Genomic DNA, 24,885 nt, shown 5'->3' with positions numbered 1-24,885 from the left:
CGGAGGCTGTTTCTTGAAGCTTTGGGAAGGGTTCTGAAATTTACCTCCTGGCAAATGTTCAGGTACCAACCTTAGAAGCAATTCCTAAAGTGCCAAAAAGAATGATGGAAATGATGCAGAAACTGTTTTATCCACTTCTTCTTTTGCTGTTAAGCAGTGAAAAGGTAAGTATTCTGAAAAGGCAAGTATTCAACAGTCATGAATTTCTGAGTCAGATCAACTCTGATGCTGGACTCATATTATATCTAGTATATTTCCAGCTTCTTCAATTATCCTCCATAATTTCCTTTACATCCAAATGAACGGCTTTTAACCAGGTATTTGTATATCCATGTTCTTTCTCTAAGAAATTAAAAATATCTGTGGAAATAAATGGCTTGGACCATCATAAATATCATATTAAAGCGATTGTGTTTAAATCTTAATATGATATTTTTCTCCTTTTTTTGCTTTATATAAGATGTAAGTGGCATATAAACACCATTTTTCTCATCTTCACCGCATGCAAAAGCTTTACTGCTAGTTCGGAGAAGTTGTAATGTCCAACTTTCAGCCTCATGAAAACAATTCAGTTCCAGTAGAACAGCAGAGCCCCAACATCCTTTACAGCTAAACAAGCCAACAGTGAGGCTGATGTCCCCTGCCGAAATCACAAAGTAAAAAGATGACATATATTAATAAATCGCAGATTTATTTTTTTCAAAACTATCAATCAATCAAACTATACACTAAGTTTCATCACTCTCTATCAGATAGAATCAAGATTATCTCGTCCCAAAGCATTGACCAATGAAATTAATCTTCAGCTGGAAATGTTAATCATTGAACTCAAGTCAAGACATTCACCTAATGAACATCTATATCAAGTTTAAATATTCTACCTCAGTTAAAAGCAGAGTAGTTATGTTCCAAAGTCTTGACCAATCAAATTGCTTATTGCTCCTTAGCCTAAGCAGAAAATTCTCACCATCAAACTTAGTCAAGGTAATGATATTATGAATCTATATTCAGAGTTTTATTGTTCTCAACCAAAGTTATCGTGCCCCAAAGCATTGTTTAAGATTTCATCTTAGAAGCAATATTTTATTGTTTAATTGTCAATGTGTCATAATTGTCTATTATATATTTTGTACAACTGTATGTTAAAGGAGAGTGAGCTATGATTTAGAACGGATCCGGTCCCTCTCTTACGTGTAAATATTTGTTGAATTATCAATGTTAATAAATTACATAGAAGTTACTTGGACTCAATCTCAATTTAATAAGACTAGAAATAACGTTGTTTTAGTATTTTTCCCAATGTTCTGATTTACTTGGTCTCACTTCTAGCTAGCCAAATGTCATTGTATGCATCACGTATTCTGGTTTGAACATTTTCTTTCGTTCTAAAATTATAGGCGACAGTAGCTAACCTAGCACGTTTAGGTTTAAGAGCGGTAGGAATGTCTGTCCGAACTGTTTTTCCTTTCAGGGGCCTTTCCCAACCTGCTTTCTGACAGGATACGATTTCGATCAGAGAAATTGACAAACTTTCCAATAATGGCTTCCGCTCTATTGGTTGTTGCGTTTTTTTGATGTCAGATTTTTAGGGATTCTTTGTGAGTTAGCTATTATTATTTACTTTAAGTACTAGTTGTCTAATCTGAGATCACTTGATAAGTAGTCTCTTATTATTTGTTCAACATTTCTTCACCCTCATTTTTAGCAAATCCATAGAACAGTAAATTGTATTTTCGACCACGATATTCTGTATACAGAAGACGATCTTCTATCTTCTCTATCTTGTCGAACGTTTTTTGGATCTGCATCAGTGATGAGATTTCAAAATTTTTCTTGTCTGACATTTTACCGAAAATAAAGGGACATAACTCTTATCATTTTTTAAGCAGACAGATTCATACCACAATCAAAGATAGGTTGCCATGCAACAAAACATACGCCCACAGCAGCTAAATCGTCCGGGCAGTCAACAAGAGTTGTCGCATATTTTTACTTTCTTTAGATAATGAAAAATTTATAATACACTAAAATCGGATTTAGAGTAACAACTCATTAAGTAATTATCAATGTGGGCGTATAAAAGTGTCAATAAAATATTCAAATCCTGTAGGCAATAAAAATCCTACAAAATAACTCATTTTCGTAATACATTGAATGAAAGCTTGTCGATTCTGCTTTAGCATCAAATTCACAATAGTAGGCCTAATATTTCTGCAAAATTACATGTCTTCGTTTATACGGCAGCAAATGAATGCAGAACTTCCTGAATAAGAATCGTTTTCTTCTTTATAAAATGTCAACAAAATACTCAAATCCTCGCGTAATAAAAATAGGAACACCTCGCTATTTTTCATATTTAGTTCCCGTATGGTATTCAAATTTATGCCAGAAATATTCCTATAAAATTACGGGTTTTCGTAATACGATTATGCTTCATCGTAAGCACTGCCTTGTAAGCGATTTTCATTCGGCAATTGGGATCGCGGAAAAGTGTCACTGTTGATGAGAATTTCTCTATGGAATCTTGAAAGACGTAAAAGATAATCTGGTAGGTGTATAGACGGTATAACACGATAAATACTTTGATCGCTTAATTACCTAATCAACCCAGCCTATTATTAACGATAATCGGGTTCAGTGGTAGTTATACACCCAGTACACTATATTAATTTTGGAATTTTGAATATTATTCACCATATCTTGATGTCCGATTGGGCATATTCCTAGTCAGACAGTTTTGGACGTTCGGAAAATAGCGTTGGACATGTCCAGAATATACAGGCGAAATCCTTTCACTGATCTGCTCTGTCGTTGGTCTATCATTTTCCAGTTTAGCTATTTTGTTCTCTTGATAACCCAAAGATTATTTACCTCGTCATTTGTAGATCTTCGTTTATACTGGCTATTTCGAATATCAGACTACTCATCAAGTTTTCGATTCTGTCTATTTTTTTTTTCCATTTCACCATTTGTCACTGAATCTACACTCAATCGGCCTTGAGTAGATTTCTTTACTTGTCGTTAATTCGCTTGTTCAGACGCTGATTTATTTTTAGATTGCCAGTCATTTCTCTCATCTCCCTTATCAAACGACTCATTTTCCTTACTTTTATTGTTCATATTACCAGATTCCATTTTTTTACTTCGTCTTTAGGCATAGTTTGAAACAGTTTTAAAGTTAGACATTGTCTATGAAACACAAAGTTTCACGCAGCACACGGAACACAAGCTGAACACGAGGCAGGTATGAGCAGATAGCTGGTTTTAACCAGCGGCTGCCAGGCAGGATACGCCCACATTTTTGAGAGATGGATAGAGAACAAGCTAAAAAGAAAGTGATTTTTCCTACAATCAAGAGCCATAATTCAGGAAATTACAATTCGATATGCGCAAATATCGAAAGGAACCGAGATCTTTGAGTTATAAACTTATATTTCAAGTTTCAACAAAATCAGATAAAAATTGTGACCTCTATAGGGTCCAACCCTTGATATACCATATTTTTACGCTATTTGAGAACGAACGGCGGACATTTTGTCTGTCAGTTTTGGGCCGATTTTCACGAAATACGAACTCAGCCGTCCTTAGGGTTTAACGGTGATATAATAATACGTTTTTTTAAATCGGAAAAAAATGATGACTTCTATAGGGTCCACAAGCTAAAAACGCTATTTTTTGTACAATCAGGGACCATAATTCAGGAAGTTAGGTTCCGATATGCGCGCATATCGAAAGGAACCAAGATCTTTGGGTTATAAGCATACATTTCAAGTTTAAACCAAATCGGATAAAAATTGTGACCTCTACAGTGTTCACAAGTTCACAAGCTAAAAACGTGATTTTTCGTACAATCAGAGGCCATAATCTATGAAGTTACGGTCCGATACTTGCCTATATCGAAAGGAACCGAGATCTTGGGGTGATAAACCTATATTTCAAGTTTCATTGAAATTGGATAAAAATTGTGATCTGTAGACTGTTCACAAACAATTGTGGACGGACGGACAGGGGCGACGACAATATACGTCCACATGAAAATGTGGGCGTATAAAATCGCATTCTGCTAAAATATGTGGTATCTATCTGTAGTTTAATTCTTACTTCTCAATTGACAACCTATGAAATTTTGAACTTTTAAAGTATTTAGTTATCAAGATATCACAATCTGAAAATAACCAATATCACCAGACTAGTTTTATTTACATTTAGAAAGAAGCAGTTTTAGAAATGATCTCAATTATTTATATTCAAATACATTTGGAAGTGAACAGTTTCAGAATTATCTCAAATCACTCCTATTCAATTACATTTGCAATTGAGCCATTTTAGGATGATATCAAATCATTCCTATTCATTTACATTTGGAAGTGAGCCTTTTCAGAATGATCTCAATTCATTCGTATCCATGACAGACCAAATTACATAAATAACCCAATATAAGTCTATTATATTCGTGATATGAATATTCAAGAAGGGTAAAATTTAAAATAAAATAAGAACCATATCTAAAATGTAAACTTTAATGGTAATGGTAAGAAAATTTTCTATTGATTAAATATGAAATTAAGGCACTATAAGATGGATATCCTATCACCTCTTTAAGAAAGAAAGAAAAAAACAACAACAACAAAAAAACAAACAAGGTCAGTGAACCTTAAAATAAGGGGTGAGAAATGATGGTTGTTACAGAAAAGCCTTTTTAAATTGACAGAAATATCAAAGAAAAAAGTACAAACACTAAAATTACTATTACTGGTTTCAACATAAACTGAATACTATCAGTATAATGAGCAGACACTGTAACTATAGTGTTAATTGTTCTGCTACACATACATATACTATTATTTATAAAAACATGGAATGGATAGCCATTTGGTCTTCACACCATATTAGTTTGATGTACCATGTTGAAGCTATTGTTAGCAAAAAATGATGACAAAAGAAACAGATGCAGATTTTATATCAATTGTAGTACAACAAAATTTGTTAGCAATATGTGAACTTCTCCAATGTCCTTTTTCCATGATGGTTTTCATCTAATATAAAAGAATATGTCTATAACAAAATTTTAAGGGGCATCATATCGATACATTATGGTTATCAGTTTAAAAGGGAAAACTTATCCCCCTCTGCCCACTTATATACAAAACACTTACTTCAGATTTGTGCAATAAATTCAAACAAGAAAGAGAGAGAAGTGTGGTTTAATGACCACTCGACACAAACTAGGTAATTTCAGGACTAACATATGGTTCAATTTTATTTCAATAATTTGCTTGCACGTAGGGGTCTTTAGCAGTGGGAGTAAATCAGAGGACCCACGAGGTTGGACAGGCAACACTTCTCCTTGTCACCTACAAGCAGGGAATCCAAACCACACCACTTGACTCAATGACAGACCTTATGATACAACATGCACGCGTTAACCATTCGGCCACCCAACCCCCCATAAATTTAAACATTAATATGTTTCCTATTTTATTGGGTTTAAAGTTGCTGATTTATTTGCCCTCAGCCTTCCAACATGTGCCTGTCAGCAACTTCTGAGACACTGTTGACCTTCAATAGAATGTGTTAACATCTAACTGACTAGTTCAGAAGCACTAATCATAAAAAGTTGACCTTGGTAACAACCCATGTGACATATATCTCCCTTGGCATATATTTCCAGTACTAATGTTCTACAGACCGAGTTTTAACTTGATTAATGTCCATTTTGGTAAATATAAATAATGAAATACACTTTTTATTAGCATCTTACATCAAATATGAATACAGATTATGCTAGTGTCACATCTTTGTACGCAGAGCCTAGGGCAGATCTTAAAGAACTACTTCAACTCACACAAGCCAACAGTGAGGCCAGTGTCTCCCGCCAAAACCCAAAAATAGATAGATGACAAATTTTAATTAATTGCAAATTTATCTTTTTCAAAAGTTTCGAGCATTCGAACAGATTATCAACTATACACTAAGTTTCATCACTCTCCTGTTAAAATCAAAGTTATCTTTTCCCAAAGCATCGACCAATGAAATTGCTTAGCTTTAGCGGGAAATGTTAATCATTGAACTCAGTCAAGACATTCACCCACCTAATGAACATCTACATCAAGTTTAAAGATACATTGTCCCGAAAGTAGAAAAATACTGAATTACCGAAAAACACCCATGGGGCAAGCACTGCACAAAAATTTTAGGATATCACTAACTTATTGTGTGCTAACTTGACTGAGGGAGCGGTTGTTATTTCTACCTCAATTAAAGATAGGTTGCCTGACAACGAAACATACACGCACAGCAGCTAAATCATCCGAGCCGTCGACAAGGGTTGTCGCATATTTATTCTATTGTAGGTAATCAGGGGCATTTACAAGATAATTTCATACAGATCTGGGCCCTGTTTCACAAAAACTTAAATCTCCTTAAAATCGTCTTAAACTAAATTCCATCCTAACTTAAGATAGATGCATTTCACAAAACGATTTTAAGCATTTTAGATAAAATCCACTAAAATAATATTGTAAGTTAAAATTGTATCTTAACTTAAAATAGTGGCGTTTCACAAAACTATTTTAGGGACAATTTTAACTAAAATTAATTTTAACTTAGGATAGCCGTCACCCTCTCCTAACTTAAAATCACGACATTAACACACACTGATTAGAGCTACATTGTGAGATCTATAGATATATTTGGAATAATGATAATATTGCCAATGGCCTGGGTTATATAATTTAAACATACTATCATTCACAAAAATAATTTTCATTCAATTTCTTTTCATTGCATGGGAAATATAGCTGCAGCCCACCCGTTTATTTTATTGTAAGGCAATATAAACAATTAGATGACGCCCCAAATTATAACCCCAAGAACAAAAAAACCCCTCAAAACCCCAATAATCAAAACTCTTTGTTACAATTTTATATATTACCACATGATTCAAGTATAAATTATACTATTTTCAAATAATTAATAGACCCCAAAAAAAACTCTAAAAAAAAATCTAAACACACTTCATATCTAATGTCTATAAAAAATATCTTTGTAGGCCTACAATTGTTTAAAATGAGAGAGAGAGAGAGAGAGAGAGAGAGTGGGGGGGTATAACGTCCACTGGACACAAACCAGGTCATTTCGGGACCAACGCATGGTTTAATTTTATTTGAATAATTCAGTAGCGCGTAGAGGTCTTTAGTAGTGGGAGGAAACCGGGAATCGAAACCCTGTCAGTCCTATAATACTAGATACGCCATATGCAAAGTATTTATGATTTTCGGGTTATGATGATTTATATAGGAGCCAAGGCCAATATAAGTCTGCGATATCACCTCGATGGAAGCGGACGTAAAATACAACTAACTCAATCAATCAATTTATATTGGGAAAAAAATCATTTTAATATAGTAAGTTAGATAGGCATTATCCAATAAGTAGTGGGGCACTTTGGCATTTTAAAATTATTATTGAAAGCTCCATGGAACATTGGATATTTCGTGTATTAGTCATTAAATACTTTTAAAATTCGACAATACTTTAGTCTAGATTAATCGTTTGAGTCAGAAATATCACATGTATGTGACAATTTCTCATAGTTTCTGTAATCGAAAATACCATAAAACTACTAAATTCAAGCGATTTAGTTTATCGATACGCATTATTTCCATATTGAAGCCTGCGAGTAAATCAAATGCCAAGGTCACGAAAGCGACATGCAAGTTCAAGGCCAACCAACTGATACATTTCAAACTCAAAGCGAATAACACGCAATAAACTTATTTATTTCATCTCTCTACGACTGTCTGACCATGTGCAGCCATTGTTCCAACGTATGAAACTCTCCTCATTGGTATTGTAACAGTTAGTTGAACCTGGCAGCAGTTTTCAGTTCCGAAGCGTGTATATGCTTACACCATAAGTGCCCTCGCCGGAATTGTGCACTGCCCAAGCGCAAGCAATTTTAACTAAAATCTATTAAATTTGCATTTTAAGTTACAATCGATCTTCGTGAAACGCATAAAATTTTAAATTACAGTTTGATTTTAGTTAAAATCAATTTTAGTGATTTTAGTTTAAGTTTTTGTGAAACAGGGCCCAGATTATAATTTTCGTTGTTTGAGGGTTCACAATTTTCTACAAACTGAAACAAGGGTTTTTTTTTTTTATTTTCATTTCTGTTTTTGATTACCGTTTATTTTATTTTACTTTTTTGATTTGTATTTATTTACTTTTACTTTTTTTCAAAAACAACTTTATTTTAATTGAATATGAAATATATTATAAACAGATCTGCTATGTGTACACAATTTGAAATAATGATAAACAAATCGAATTCAATAAAGAAACTCAATTGTATACACTATTTATAACAAAAGAAAAAACAAGAAGTGATATTTTATAACATAATTAAAATCTGAAAGAAAATGCCTTAAATGTTGAAACAAATGGAGACATCAATTTATTCATGTACTATTCTAAAGATGTCATTTTTTTTCTCTTCAAAGTTAAACAAAAATTGCTACATGCACGAGCTAAATATGGGTTTAATTAGTCATGCAGATAAAAACAAACCTTTTAGTGCTAATAAATTAAATCTCAAATCCACCAATGGCAATCAAAAATGAAGAATGTAGAAACAAGAGCATTGCTAACGCTGCAATATACGTCCACATTCCAGCAGTGATTGATATGGTACTTTTTAAAAAGAAGAAACTACAATATGAAATGGCTGTATTATGATAAAAGGCAAAGACGGCTAGGCGTTGGGTTTGTTTTTCCAAATTTACAGACAAAATACTAACAAAAAAGTGGGTGTGACACTGCCCCAGGAGGTCGGGGCAAGCACCAAAATAAATGGTTGCTGTCTTTACGGTATAAGGAATAAATATGCAAAGTTCCAAGATGATCCATTCAGAATTGCAACCAGTAGAGGATAAATACAAAAAGTGGGTGTGGCTCTGTTCCTGGGGGTTGGATATGGAACAATATAAATAGGTGCCGTCCTTAGCGTATAAGGAATAAGTAATCCAAGTTCCAAGATAATCCATTCAGAATTGTGGCCTTCGGGCGCTAAAGGCAAAAATTGGGTGTGGCTCTGCCCCTGGGGCTTGGGCATTCACCAAAATCAATAGTTGACGCCCTTAGGCTGTAAGAAATACATTGATCCCCATTCAGAACTCCGGCCTGTAAACGATAAACACAAAAATTGGGCGTGGCTCTGCCCAAGGTCAAAGACAATCCATTAGGAATCGTGGCCTGTAGGCAACTCACAGGGACACAAAGAACAAATGGGTGTGGCTCTGCCCCCGGGGGTTGGGCAATCACCAAAAAACAATTGGGGACATCCTTAGGGTATAAGGAATAGGTAAACAAAGTTTTAAAATGATCTGTTAAGAATTGCAGCCTGTAGATGACAAAAAAATAAATACAAGAAATGGGCGTGGCTCTGTCCCGGGGGGCGGACATGCACCAAAAACAATACGGATCATCCATAGGGTGTAAGGAATAAGTGTGTAAAGTTTCAAGATGATCACTTAAGAATCGTGGCCTGTAGGCGCCACACAGACACACACAAAGAAAATGGGCATGGCTCTGCCCCTTAAGAATCGTGGCCTGTAGGCGCCACACAGACACACACAAAGAAAATGGGCATGGCTCTGCCCCTGGGGGTAGGGCATGCACCCCAAACGATGAAATGGGTGTGGCTCTTCCCCTGGAGGTTGGGCATGCACCCCAAACGATAGGAATGTTCCTTAGGGTACAAAGAATAAGTATGCAAAGTTTCAAGACGATACGTTAAGAAATGCGGCCTGTAGACGAAAAACAAACAAATACAAGAAATGGGGGTGGCTCTGCCCCTGGGGATTGGGCATGCACCAAAAATAATAGTGATCATCCATAGGGTATATTAAGAAATAAGTGTGTAAAGTTTCAAGATGATCACTTAAGAAATGTGACCTGTAGACGACACACAGACACATAAAAGGAAATGTGTGTGGCTCTGTCCCTGGGGGATCGGCATGCACCACAAATGATAGGGATGTTCCTTAGGGTACAAAGAATAAGTATGCAAAGTTTCAATATGATACGTTAAGAAATACGGCCTGTAGATGACAAACAAAGAAATACAAAAAATGGCTGTGGCTCTGCCCCTGCGGGTAGGGCATGCACCAAAAACAATAGGGATCATCCTTAGGGTATAAGGAATAAGTATGTAAAGTTTGAAGATGATCACTTAAGAATTGTGGCCTGTAGGCGACACACAGACACACACATACAGGGGCGACGGCAATATACGTCCACATTAATAATAAAAAATGAAATGGCTGCAACGACTGTAATATGACAAGAGGCAATGAAGGCTAGGTGTTGGGTTTGTTTTGCCCAAATTGACACACTAATTATTTACAGTATAAGGAATAAATATGCCAAGTTCCAAGATGATACATTCAGAATTTCAGCCTGTAGACGATAAACACAACAATTGGGCATGGCTCTGCCCCTCGGGGTTGGAGATGGAACAATATAAATAGGTACAACAACTCTGTTATTGAAATGATTGACAAAAAAGTGAGCGTGACACCAGCTCTGGGGGTCGGGACATGCACCAAAATCAATAATTGCTATCATTACGGTATAAGGAATAAATATGCAAAGTTCCACAGTACTAGTGCACAGAGGTCTCGGTAACCAGATTCACATCGCATTTTGCCTACCAAATCTTTCCCTGTGCTAATCAATTTGCTACAAAGTAGGTAACGCAAACTTGATTCGCACAAATGCTAATCAAAGATTTTGCTTCTTTTATTTCTAACATGGACAATTTTATTTCCCATTTTTAACTGTAAAAAGTTGTTGAAAGTTTTATAACGATTTTTTGACATGTCTTCGATAGTTAAGTCACAATCATCCAACGCCCCCTATATTAATCCCCTGAGGTTTTTATTAAATGTCTGGCGTTTTTTTGATAAAACAAGCCAAAAGTAAGGCTGATGTTCTCTGACGAAATCCCAAAATAAACAGATGACACACATTAATTAATTGCACATTTATCTTTTTCAAAAGTATCCAGTAATCAAACTGATTATCTATGCTTAGTCTAAGCATAAAATGTTCACAATCAAACTCGGTCAGATTTTGAAGTACCTGTTAGTGAAACTATAAACTAAGTTTCATCACTCTCTATCAGATAGAATCAAAGTTATCTTGTCCCAAAGGATCAACCAATGAAATTGCTTAGCTCTGCTTAGCTTTAGCTTGAAATGTTAATCATTGAACTCAGTCAAGACATTCAACTAATATAACGAAAATCTACATCAAGTTTAAACATTCTACCTCAATTAAAAGCAGGGTTGTTATGTTCCAAAGTCTTGACCAATCAAATTGCTTATTGCTCTTTAGCCTAAGCAGAAAATTCTCATCATCGAACTTAGTCAAGGTAATGATATGATGAATCTATACTCAGTTTGATCACTCTCACTTAATTATAACCAAAGTTAATGTGCCCCAAAGCATCAACCAATCAAATTGCTTAATGCTCTACTTAACCTGAGCAGAAAATGCTCATTATCGATGTAATAATGTAATAAAACTATACACCAAGTTTCCTCACTCTCACTTAATTAGAACTAAAGTCAACGTGTCCCAAAGCTCCAACCAATCAAATTGCTTACTACAACTTATCACTTTGGAGCCAGGCAAAGAGACAGAATTAACATTGAAGTCTATGTGGGAATTAATGGTGTTTGGCCTCTACCAGGATAAAAAGAGTTACCCCCCTTTCAGCATACAAAAATATACTGAAACAAGCCAACAGTGAGGCTGATGTCCCCCGCCGAAATAGGAAAATAATTAGAGGACACATATAAATTTATCACAAATTATCTTTTACAAAGTATTGAACAATCAAACAGTATATCTTTACTTATAGTCTAAGCATACAATGTTTTTGATGGAATAATTATAGCATATTAAGGGGAAAACATACTCAATTCGAAGGAGAGTTATTGTGTTCCAAAGTCTCAGCAAATCAAATTGCTTATCGCTCTGCTTAATCTGAGCAGAAAATGCTCATTATCGATCTTAGTCAAGGTATTACTGTAATGAAACTATACACCAAGTTTCATCACTCTCACTTAATTAGAACTAAAGTTATAGTGTCCCAAAGCATCAACCAATCAAATTGTTTATCTACTTAATTAGAACTAAAGTTATAGTGTCCCAAAGCATCAACCAATCAAATTGTTTATCTCTGCTTACCCTAAGCGGAACGGACAGACAAACAGACAGACGGACGAACCCATTTTAATAGTTCCCTGCTTTCTTCGAAAGGCGGGGGACAATAAGCATGAACATTTACTCAATTCGAAGATCAACCAATCAAATTGTTTATCTCTGCTTACCATAAGCGGAACGGACAGACAGACAAATAGACAGACGGACGAACCCATTTTAATAGTTCCCTGCTTTCTTCGAAAGGCGGGGGACAATCAAAGTAGGAGAGTTATTGTTTTCCAAAGTCTCGACCAATCAAATTGCGTATCGCTCTGCTTACCCTGAGCAGAAAATGCTCAATTATCAAACTTAGTCAAGGTATTACTGTAATGAAACTATACACCAAGTTTCATCAATCTCACTTAATTAGAACTAAAGTTATCATGTCCCAAAGCATCAACCAATCAAATTGCTTATCTCTGCTTACCCTAAGCGGAAAATGCTCATCTTCAAACTCCATCAAGGCATTGACCTAATCAACACATACACCAAGTTTGAACATTCTAGCTCAATTAGGAAGAGAGTTATCGTGCCCCAAAGTATCAACCAATCAAATTGCTTATCTCTGCTTACCCTAAGCGGAAAATGCTCATCTTCGAACTCCATCAAGGCATTGACCTAATAAACACATACACCAAGTTTGAACATTCTAGCTCAATTAAAAGTTATCGTGTCCCAAAGCATCAACCAATCAAATTGCTTATCTCTGCTTACCCTAAGCGGAAAATGCTCATCTTCGAACTCCATCAAGGCATTGACCTAATCAACACATACACCAAGTTTGAACATTCTAGCCCAATTAGGAAGAGAGTTATTGTGTCCCAAAGCATCAACCAATCAAATTGCTTATCTCTGCTTACCCTAAGCGGAAAATGCTCATCTTCGAACTCCATCAAGGCATTGACCTAATAAACACATACACCAAGTTTGAACATTCTAGCTCAATTAGGAAGAGAGTTATTGTGTCCCAAAAAGTGTGATGGACAGACAGACGGACGGACAGACGGACAGACAGACGGACGAACCCATTTTAATAGTCCCCTGCTTTCTTCGAAAGGCGGGGGACAAAAATTCATCCTACACAGCAGCTTTGTCTCGAAAAAAGATAGCCAAAGACAGCATTCAAGCTTATCCGAAAGGAAAATTGAGGCTTCTAGGGAAGGGACAAGCAAAATTATGTTCACTAAGGAGTCTTTAACTAAAATAGCGATTGCACTCAAATTCAATCCCAACTGTCGATCGTCTACTGATAAGAATAATTATCCTAACAAGCAAAATTATGCTAATTAAAGGTTCATAACTCTGGACCTAACAAGCCATTGAGAGGCACGATGTGCCCATATTTTTCAAGAGATGGACAGAGAACAAGCTAAAAAAAACAAAATGAAATGAAATGGGGTTTAAAACCAAAACAATCAGAAGCCATAATCCAGGAAGCTACAGTCCAATATGCCATCTTTGGGTTAAAATATAAATTTTTAAGTTTCATCAAAATCGGATAAAAATTGTGACCTCTTAGAGTGTCCACACTCCACAACCTTGATATTACATACTTTTACACTATTTTCAAGAAATTCAAACTCAACTGTCATTATGGCGTAACGGTGATATATTAGAACGTTTTTTAAAAGCGTCAACAAGCTAAAAATGTATACACACTTTTTCCAACGATGATGCAAGACCTGGATGTCGGTAAAGACAAAATTTTCTTCAGCCACACTAAAATATTCGTTCACAGCTGACATGACGTCATCAAAAATGACGACCAGCTAGTTCCTTTTTTATAGGGCCACACTTTCCTGTGAGAAACTTCCAAGAAATAGAAACAGGTACACAAAATTCCTGATAAAGATCAGAAAAAATTGAACAGAGCAGAAAGTCTGTGGATTGATAGACTTGAGAATGCATTCGCGAGATGACCAGGCAAAAATTCAAAAAACTGCTAAGGTGGGGGTTGGGTGTTTTCAATCAAAATCATTGTACGAGACCCTCTGGTGGTTGGAAGCTTCATGCTGAAGTGATTTCTTCCCAGACCGCATGAAAGTTCCTCTACACAGATACATTTAAACATAATTTTTAAATCAAAGTGATAAGTTGTAGTAATATGGATAGGGAATTTGTGCTAAAGAACACATATCTATGATAATATTATGGCCTTGATTAATTATTTTCCATTATCAGTATATTAGCTGTGGTATGAGTTTAGTTAAAATGCAAATTAAATTGTTTATGAAATATTGTGAGAATTACAGGAAAAGGGATCTAAGTTCAAGGATATATTCTATGACTAAAAGCATGTGATCGGAAAGTTACCATTTCATATTTGGCATGAGTGACCAACCACATGATTAATTACATCATAATTAGCCAATAGAATAATTAATGACTGTGAATCTGAGAATATATAATTAATAGAATGTGCATACTAGGGGAGACAGCCATGTGGTTCTTGTAGGGAGAACATGTAGGAATTCCCATCAGCACACTCGCGGAGTCTGCAAGGCAGTGGGTTAGAGACAATGACTTTATTATAATGCTTGTAACAAAGTAAACTATATGTAGCAGTACTTAATATAAAAGGTAGAACCGAAATGTGGTATTTGTTGTTCCTGTTGATGATATCATTTAAGATGCAGTATATTCAAACACAACGTGAAGTTGTTATTAATGTGGGATGTCAGAGTGGCATTTAAAGATACGTCCTAACCAGTTAAAGAATTACATAATGCGACCAGAAACAATACTAGACGACCAAGGGCTGTTCCAAAATATGTATGGGTTATACGCCGGATGTGGCGACCAGTTTAGCATCTTCCACTCTCCACGTCTGACAGATGATGCATGGTGCTGCAAAGTCAACAATTTTGATAATCGCCATTAAAACTCAATCAACGCAAAGATTTCAAGTGTCAATTAAAAATATAAGCCATCAAATACCCAAGATGGAGTTTAATGTATATTATAGTTGGGTACATGAAGTTTCATTTTCAACCTCGCTAAAACAATGGGGTTTTTTATATTGTATTTTATAAATAATTGTATATCACATTTTCCTGTGGACCTACATGTATATTGTCGTTGCCCCTGTCCGTCCAGACATCTGTCCACAATTTGAAATGTATTTTAATAACCCAAAGATAGTGTTTCCTTTCAATATTCAATATTCACTTCCTTGAATATGGCCCCTCTTTGTTTGACAACTTGCGGACCCTCTAGAATTCACATTTTTTATCCAATTTTAAAGAACGTTTAAATATATCCCTGTTACATTTTACAAGAGATGGATAGAGAACAAGCTAAAAACAAACAGGATTTTTTGTACAAACAGGGGCAATAATCCAGAAACTTATGGTCAGATTTGCGCAAATATCAAAAGGAAATGAGGTCTTTGCGATATAAAGATATGTTTTAAGTTTCATCAGAATCAGATAAATTTGTGACTTCTAGAGGGGCGGCCATTTTGTCTTTCAGTTTTGGTCCGATTTTTAAGAAATTCGAACTCGACCAACCTTAGGGTGTAACCGTGATATATTCAAACGTTTTTTTTAAATCAGATAAAAATTATGACCGCTATAGGGTCCACATACTAAAAACGTGATTTTTCGTACAATCAGGGGCCATAATTCAATAAGTTATGGTCCGATATGCATCAATATCGAAAGGAGCTGAGATCTTTGGGTTATAAACTTACACTTCAAGTTTCATCAAAATCAGAAGAAAATTGTGACCTCTAGAGGGTCCACAGCCTTGATATACCATATTTTTACGCTATTTGAGAACGAGAGGTGGCCATTTTGTCTGTCAGTTTGGGACCAAATTTCATGAAATTCAAACTCGACCATCCTTAGGGTCTAGCGGTGATATAATAAAACATTTTTTGAAATCGGATAAAAATTATGACCTCTATAGGGTCCACAAGCTAAAAACATGATTTTTCGTACAATCAGACGCCATAATCAGGAAGTTACGGTCCGATATGCGCGAATATCGAAAGGAGCCGAAATCTTTGGGTTATAACCTTCCAGGGTCCACAACCTTGATATACCATATTTTTACGCTATTTGAGAACAAGGGGTGGCCATTTTGTCTGTCAGTTTTGGGCCGATTTTCACGAAATTCAAACTCAGCCATCCTTAGGGTGCAACAGTGATATAATAAAACGTTTTTTTAAATCGGATAAAAATTATGACCTCTATAGGGTCCACAAGCTAAAAGGGGCCATAATTCAGGAAGTTACGGTCCGATATGCGCGAATATCGAAAGGAACTGAGATCTTTGGGTTATAAACTTACATTTCAAGTTTCATCAAAATAGGATTAAAATTGTGACCTCTATAGGGTCCACAAGCTAAAAACATAATCCATGATGTTTTGATCCGATACATGCCAATATAGAAAGCAACCAAGATCTTTTGGAGATAAACCTATATTTCAAGTATTGTCAAAATGTGATAAGAATTAATTGTGACCTGTAGAGTGTCCACAAACAATTGTGTACGGACGTCCGGACAGACAGGGAGCGACGACAATATATGTCCACATGAAAATGTGGACATATAAAAAACTTTCAAATGTACCACAGATAGTGATACTAATTTTAATTTATTTTTCAAATTTCATTTAAAGAATATATAATTTATTTCTTAACTCTATATTCACATATACAAATTTCTGCAGCTACAGTAAGGCAACCAGGGAGGAATGCGCCAGAATATGCCCCCTTTTTGACTGGTGATGCAAGGGTTGCAGTGACATTCTCAGCCAGGAGACTCATGCAAGTTCAGTATCAGTCTGGTGCAGAAATAATTCATACATATTTTTTTTCCAAAAAAGTAAGTGCACTTGTACCAACCCATCTATTTCGGTTCTATTTTTCTCCATAACAACTTGGGTATGAGTACTGCACATTGTATTTCACCTCAATGGTGACACAGTCTTTACCATAGTGATCTTCTGTCTTTGATTGAGTGGACTTCTATTGGTCTGAGTGGTCTTGGGTCGAGTAGTCCTTGGTCTGGGTTGTCATGCATTTAGGAGTGAAAGGATAGAATTCAAAATTTTAACAGCTGTGTATCAGTGCCTTCATGAAAATGCTCCTTCGTATTTAAAGGAACTTGTTAATCCCTACCAGTCAATACGACCTCTGCGATCTCAATCTCAACATTATATTACAGTACCAAAATGGAAACTGAAAAAATTTGGTTTTAAATCATTTGAAGTTTCAGCGGCGTTGAAGTGGAATGCCCTACAGTTAGCTTTAAAATCTGCTTCAACATTTTCAATATTTAAATCTAAATTAAAGACATTCCTGTTTTCTAAATATTAAAAATAAACTCTAAAGTAACTTAGAATTGACTTTGTGTGCGCTTTGAGCAGACTTTATTGTTTGGAGTTTAGCGCTATATAAGAATCCTATTATTATTGTTCCCCGCCTTTCGAAGAAAGCAGGGGACTATTAAAATGGGTCTGTCTGTCTGTCTGTCTGTCCGTCACACTTTTTGGGACACAATAACTCTTTTTCTAATTGACCTAGAATGTTCAAACTTGGTGTAGGTGTTTATTAGGTCAATGCCTTGATGGAGTTTGAAGATGAGCATTTTCTGCTTAGGGTAAGCAGAGATAAGCAATTTGATTGGTTGATGCTTTGGGACACGATAACTTTAGTTCTAATTAAGTGAGAGTGATGAAACTTGGTGTATAGTTTCATTACATCAATACCTTGACTAAGTTCGATAATGAGCATTTTCTGCTTAGGGTAAGCAGAGCGATAAGCAATTTGATTGGCTGAGACTTTGGAACACAATAACTCTCCTAATTGAGCTAGAATGTACAAACTTGGTGTAGGTGTTTATTAGGTCAATGCCTTGATGGAGTGTGAAGATGAGCATTTTCTGCTTAGGATAAGCAGAGATAAGCAATTTGATTGGTTTATGCTCTGGGACACGATAACTTTAGTTCTAATTAAGTGAGAGTGATGAAACTTGGTGTACAGAAGGGACCCTTGTAATTAAGCGTTTATAAAGCACAATATAAATAAATGTTGTAACATATACTTGTAAATAATGACGTAAATAAAAGTGTTGCTTAAAAAAAAGAAAAAAAAAAAGAATGTGTAATGTTTACACATTAAAAAAAAACAAAAAAAAAAAACAAAAAAAAATTGGTGTATAGTTTCATTACTTCTATACCTTGACTAAGTTCGATGATGAGAATTTTCTGCTTAGGCTAAGGAGCAATAAGCATTTTGATTGGTCAAGACTTTGGAACATAACAACTCTTCTTCTAATTGAGGTAGAATGTTTAAAGTTGATGTAGATGTTCGTTTTGACTTAGTTCAATGATTAACATATCGAGCTAAAGCTAAGCAGAGATTAGCAATTTCCTTGGTCGATGCTTTGGGACAAGATAACTTTGATTCTATCTGATAGAGAGTGATGAAACTTAGTGTATAGTTTATAATCAGTTTGATTGCTTGATACTTTTAAAAAAAATAGATGTGCGATTAATTAATTAATATGTGTCATCTATTTATTTGGGGATTTCGGCGGGGGACATCAGCCTCACTGTTGGCTTGTTCTTTTCTAATATTGATCTGTACGTTTGTATTATTGTCCCCCGCCTTTCAAAGAAGGCAGGGGACTGTTAAAATGAGTCTGTCTGTTGGCTTGTTATTATTACCAACTGTAGTCCAATGTCTCTAGTCAATTATCTTAGTATCAATCACCACTTCTTGTGCTAACATAGCTCCAATATAAGACAAAATTATTTTAATTTAGAATCTTTGTTCTATAACTGGTAAGTGTCGATGTTTGTGTGCATATATTGATTTAGAAATGTTGAAATTTACATGTGCAGTATTTAGAACTAATGATCAGCAGATTATCAGTTAAGGTAATACTACTGTTGGGCGACATACCCGTTTTTATACGCCCACATTTTCATGTGGACGTATATTGTGTCGCCCCTGTCCGTCCGGACGTCCGTCCACAATTTGTTTGTGGACACTCTACAGGTCACAATTCTTATCCAATTTTGACGAAACTTGAAATATAGGTTTATCTCCAAAAGATCTCGGCTGCTTTCGATATTGGCATGTATCGGATCGAAACTTCATGGATTATGGCCCCTGTTTGTACGAAAAATCATGTTTTTAGCTTGTGGACACGATAGAGGTCACAATTTTTATCCGATTTTGTTAAAACTTGAAATGTAAGTTTATAACCCAAAGATCTTGGTTCCTTTCGATATTCGCGCATATCGGACCGTAACTTCCTGAATTATGGCCCCTGATTGTACGAAAAATCGCGTTTTTAGCTTGTGGACCCTATAGAGGTCATAATTTTTATCCGATTTAAAAAAACGTATTATTATATGACCTAAAGTAAAAAATCTGTAAATAGGCAAAGAAGACTGGGTATTTTTACAACGTTTCTATTGAGAAACGCAAAAACAACCTCGTGAGCTCCCTGTTGAATTCAATAAATATTTTCCTAGAGCCACTTTTCAAAGTATGCGAAATAGTAGCATAATTCTTAGCCTAACTCAAGGCTGAATATGAAAAACATGGACGAGTTCCCAATTAATTTAGCTGTGGTACCCCTACGGCGAAAGCTAATAAAAAATTAGTGCATACACGCCCATAACCTAATAGAGTTATTTTTAAGCCCTCGTTAGTTTAGGAAACTTTAAACTTAGAGATCAAAAGGGTTAGGAGCCTTGAGTCAATGCAAATAAGCATAATCATGACGGCAAATTCTTAGCCGAACATCTTTGCACACTTTTCGGAATAATCGACTCCGGTGCAAAAGATCGACTCCGGTCCATCTCTGACATCACATTTGCTCCGGTGCCCACAGACACTATATATAGAGGGCCACCGCACATCCTCATTTAAGCCTGAAGAGTTCGAATAAGAACGAAACTAGTAGCTGAGAGAAATCTGGGAAGGCTGTTCGCCTATTTACAGATTTTTTACTTCAACCCAACTGCGGAGCAACCTATTCCAAGCTATGGATTTTTTAAAAATCAGTGATTTCAAACGAGATCCTGGATTCCGAGTCTAACATCACAATAGGGGAAGTTCACTCCGTACCAAAAAGACTCAGGGTAGACTTAAGCTCCGAAAATCAAACCGGAGCAAAGTCCGCCAATCAGAAAGCGCTTGTTCTGCCGAAGTACAAAACACTCCGAAACTTGAACAGCAAAATTAGCCGTCTGGGTATTCAAATAGACTACCACCAGGCGTGCCTGGATAAACAAATGATACCGAGACAGTATGTTGCTTAGAAATAGACTATGAAAGCAAGAGCCAAAATCTTCTCAATTTTTATCATAAAAGAGGCTACCCACACAAAGTAGTGTCGGAAAATAAGAACAGGGCAAATTCTCTAGCCAGAAAAGACCTGTTAAACCCGACTACGGCTACCATTTTGAAAAAACGAAAGTTGCTCGTTTTTATCACGGATTATAATCCAACTGCTGTTCAAGTTAGCATGCTCATAAAAGAGAAATGGCATTTATTAACCAGATCGGACATGTGCCGTTCCATCTCAAACATCAAACCAATCACGGCATTTAGGAGGAATCCTATTCTGAAGGATACGCTGATGAAAGAAAGATTCATCTATCCACCACGGGACCCGCGAACCAGCGGAGTCACGTTTCAAAATCTATTCGAAAAATGTATCAAGAAGGACTGTGATATCTGCTACAAATTAGACCAAAATAACTACTTTATTAGTGGTAAAACTGGCAAGAAATATTCCTGCCGCACGGGCTATAATTGTTTAAGTAGAAATATAGTCTACCTAATAACATGCTCCTCCAAAAACAATAGGAGAAAGCAAACGTGTCTTTTCAAAACGAATAAAGGAACACTATGCAGCTATTAGACACAACAGGCCAAAGCCGGTCACACTACACTTCAACTTAGATAGATATACGAGTAGAAATGTTATGATTAAAATTATAGAGCTTTTTAAGACTGACCCAGATACGGCAAAAACGATGCCGTAAGGAAAGCCAATGAATTCAAATGGATTCACACTTTAAGAACATTCGCACCGGATGGCATTTAACGATAAGATGTAGTCCCGAGGGGTCCCCCACTTTATTGTTTACTCTTATTATATGACCGTTACACCCTAAGGATGGCTGAGTTCAAATTTCGTGGAAATCGGCCCAAAATTGACAGACAAAATGGCCGCCGTTCGTTCTCAAATAGCGTAAACATATCGTATAGCAAGATTGTAGACCCGATTTAAAAAAAAGTATTATTATGTCACCGTTACATCCGAAGGACGGCTGAGTTCGAATTTCGTGAAAATCGGCCCAAAATTGACAGACAAAATGGTCGCCGTTCGTTCTCAAATTTCGTAAAAATATGGTATATCAAGGTTGTGGACCCTATATAGGTCACAATTTTTATCCGATTTTGTTAAAACTTGAAATGTAAGTTTATAACCCAAAGATCTTGGTTCCTTTCGATATTCGCGCATATCGGACCGTAACTTCCTGAATTATGGTCCCTGATTGTACGAAAAATCGCGTTTTTAGCTTGTGGACCCTATAGAGGTCATAATTTTTATCCGATTTAAAAAAATGTATTATTATGTCACCGTTACACCCGAAGGACGGCTGAGTTCGAATTTCGTGAAAATCGGCCCAAAATTGACAGAAAAAATGGCCGCCGTTCGTTCTCAAATATCGTAAAAATATGGTATATCAAGGTTGTGGACACTATAGAGGTCACAACTTTTATCCGATTTTGTTGAAACATGAAATGTAAGTTTATAACCCAAAGATCTCGGTTCCTTTCAATATTCGCGCATATCGGACCATAACTTCCTGAATTATGGCCCCGAAAATATGGGCGTATCCTTCCTGGCAGCCGCTGGTTCAGTTTATCATGATATAAATATCCATGATATTATCGCGATATACAATTTCAGAAAGATGGGTTGCCAGGCAACGAAACATACGCCCACAGCATCTAAATCATCTGGGCAGTGAACAAGAGTTGTCACATATTTCTACTTGTCGGAAATGAAACATTTATGTTACACTAAAATCTGATTAAGAGTAACAACTCATTAAGTAATTATCAGAAAATCATGAGCATTTGTTTGGCCCATGCTAATGTTTAGTATACAAAATATTTAATATCATGGATTTAGCTGCTCAAGTTATCAAAAATCATTGAAAACCAATATACATGTTTCATTGCAAGACCTTAAACTCTGTGTATCAATCTAAAGTCAATCGAAACGATTCTATATAGGCGTAAACACCGTGTATAAATATAAAATCAATCAGATAACTATGGTCTCTTAAGCAGCCACAAGATTTTCAAAGTGCCATAACTCTGGCAGTAATTATGTTCTCTAAAGAAATGAAATGGGGTTTAACGTTCTACTGTTTTGCTCCGAACTGGGCTAATGAAGATGGGCATACGCCATACAATGTGCTATGAGGGAAATTTTGCCCGGACAGCAGCACTACGGCCTACTCTTATATCGAATTCCAACTGTCAAGGGATCTTTTACGTGCACGCCAATGTGCACACGGGACCTCGGTTTTTCATCTCATCTGAATGACTAGACAGCTGTCCTTGTCAGGCCCTCCGTCCTGCATCACTGACAAGGGGGAACCACGGCGGAAAATCTGGGTGAACTTTCTAGGCCAATGTGGGCGTATAAAAATCGAAATACCATCATTATCAACAATACTGGTAGTATTGTATCTTTAACACCGGTACTTTCGAAATTTTTGTCCAGGTCATATAGCCTAAACTAAAGCTGTCAGGGTATATTTAATACAATATCTCAGTTTAAATCATTAAAATCATGAATGTTCGATACAGTGGTGTAATGAATTCCACGGAAGAACCACAGATCAGTTTTAAAACTTGTACTATATTAACAGTATTTCAGTGGTGGGCCTGCAATTTGGAGGGAATTTGTCAAATATCCATATTGTACCACATGTGAAATGTTAATAATATACATGTAGGTACAATACTTGTTGAGAAAATTCACTTTAAATAGGGTCACCTGATATATTATGAATATATATTTGTATTTGTTCTCATGGTAGGACTGAATATGAAAGCCTTCATGAATTTTTAGATTTATTTTCAAATTAACTGGATTTTTTTTTATATATGTTAATGTGTCGATAAAGGTTTTAATTCAGCTAGTTATGCACTTATGGGATAACCTCTATGCAACTGATCTTTTCTTTTCAAATATTAAAGTTGTACATGTCGTGACAACCTGTTATTTTTATTAAAGCTAAACCCATTTCAGTTTTATTTTTCATTTCAGTATAATCTTGTTGTATTTTCGACCGCAGAACACAAAAACTCATCTAATAAAACAAATTTAATGACAACATATTATAAAACAAATCAACATATCATATAGACTGCCATTCCACACAAAGTAAATAAATATGATATTTATAAAATCTATTAAAATTGGAAATTTCTTGTTTAACCCTTAAATCAAAGAGCTTTGTTAATGTTATAGATATTTTTGCATTCATGTTTGAGGTGACTCCCATTTTTGTGTCTCAATGTTTCATTGTTGTTGAATATTTTGTCTAACTCATTGGTTTTAATCTTAAACCCCTAACCCTGAATTTATAGGTTTTAATCTTAAATACCTGACCCTCACCCGGCCTAACCCTAATCCTAAATTGTAAAAATGATGGAATGTAAAAGTGATAGAAATAGAAAAAAGGAGTTGGATCAAACATGATCTCTGATATTTTAATCTGTTAAAAGTTGGCTACACCTGTATTTTTTTAGAAATGTTCAAATAATTTCAAACTTGTAAGATTACAAAATAGGCCAAGTATTAAGTATACCGGTACATATACCAAGCTATTTCTATTCATAGTATATTGTATTGTACAGGGTGACATTTATTTTTGCAAATGTCATCATGATGATAGAAAACTGTTAATAGCAGGTACTACGATAAAAATAAATAAATAAAAACAACCGTAACTTCAAGGCCAAATATTAACTATGTGTTTGAGTTTACATTCGATCATGATTCAATACATTCAAATAATCAAAATAACATATTTAAAAAAATAATAAGACTTAAAAAAATATCATATCTACTTACTAAGAATAAATATCACCAAATCAATGTCTTGATTATCTTGACTTTCGTTCGTCACTAAACAGTAAATATTCTGACCTGAAACTAACAGGAACTGATCAACTTGCACTTTATCACGTACGATAGTCTCACTGAACCAGACTCACGGAAGTTTACGGAAAAGGGTGTTACGTCTGGTTAAGCGAGACTACGTGTATATGACGTAATGGATCGTGAGATATGGGTTCAATAACCATGCTTTTTCATATTGAAATGGGGGACGTTTGGACAATAAGTAGCACGATGTAGCCAGATCCACCAATATTTGTTTGCATATCACATTAATTAGTACTACTACGGTGGTTATTTTAATATTTGGCATATTGAACTGTTTTGTGTTATTCAATCGCTAAATGACATTCAAAGATTACCAAATTAAGCAGTTTTATTCTCCAAAATATAATCAAGATATTGACCCTTAAAAGGCAAAATCTGTTCAACTT

At 35.6% G+C, this 24,885-nt stretch overlaps 1 protein-coding gene across 1 annotated transcript in view; it reads right to left on the bottom strand.

The window, feature by feature from the left end:
* LOC126828228 (5-aminolevulinate synthase, erythroid-specific, mitochondrial) overlaps window positions 1–24,524 on the bottom strand; it is a 75,961-nt gene extending 51,437 nt beyond the window's left edge. The window contains exon 1 of the mRNA XM_050557883.2: window positions 24,407–24,524. The gene's annotated coding sequence lies outside the window, so the exon portion shown is untranslated. The remainder of the gene's footprint in view (window positions 1–24,406) is intronic.
* Between the last annotated feature and the right edge of the window lie 361 nt (window positions 24,525–24,885).

The sequence above is a fragment of the Patella vulgata genome, chromosome 7 (genome assembly GCF_932274485.2).
Source record: "Patella vulgata chromosome 7, xgPatVulg1.2, whole genome shotgun sequence".
Lineage (NCBI taxonomy): Eukaryota > Metazoa > Mollusca > Gastropoda > Patellidae > Patella > Patella vulgata.
Note: the sequence above shows the minus strand (reverse complement) of the source record. Positions and strands in the feature narration are given on the sequence as shown.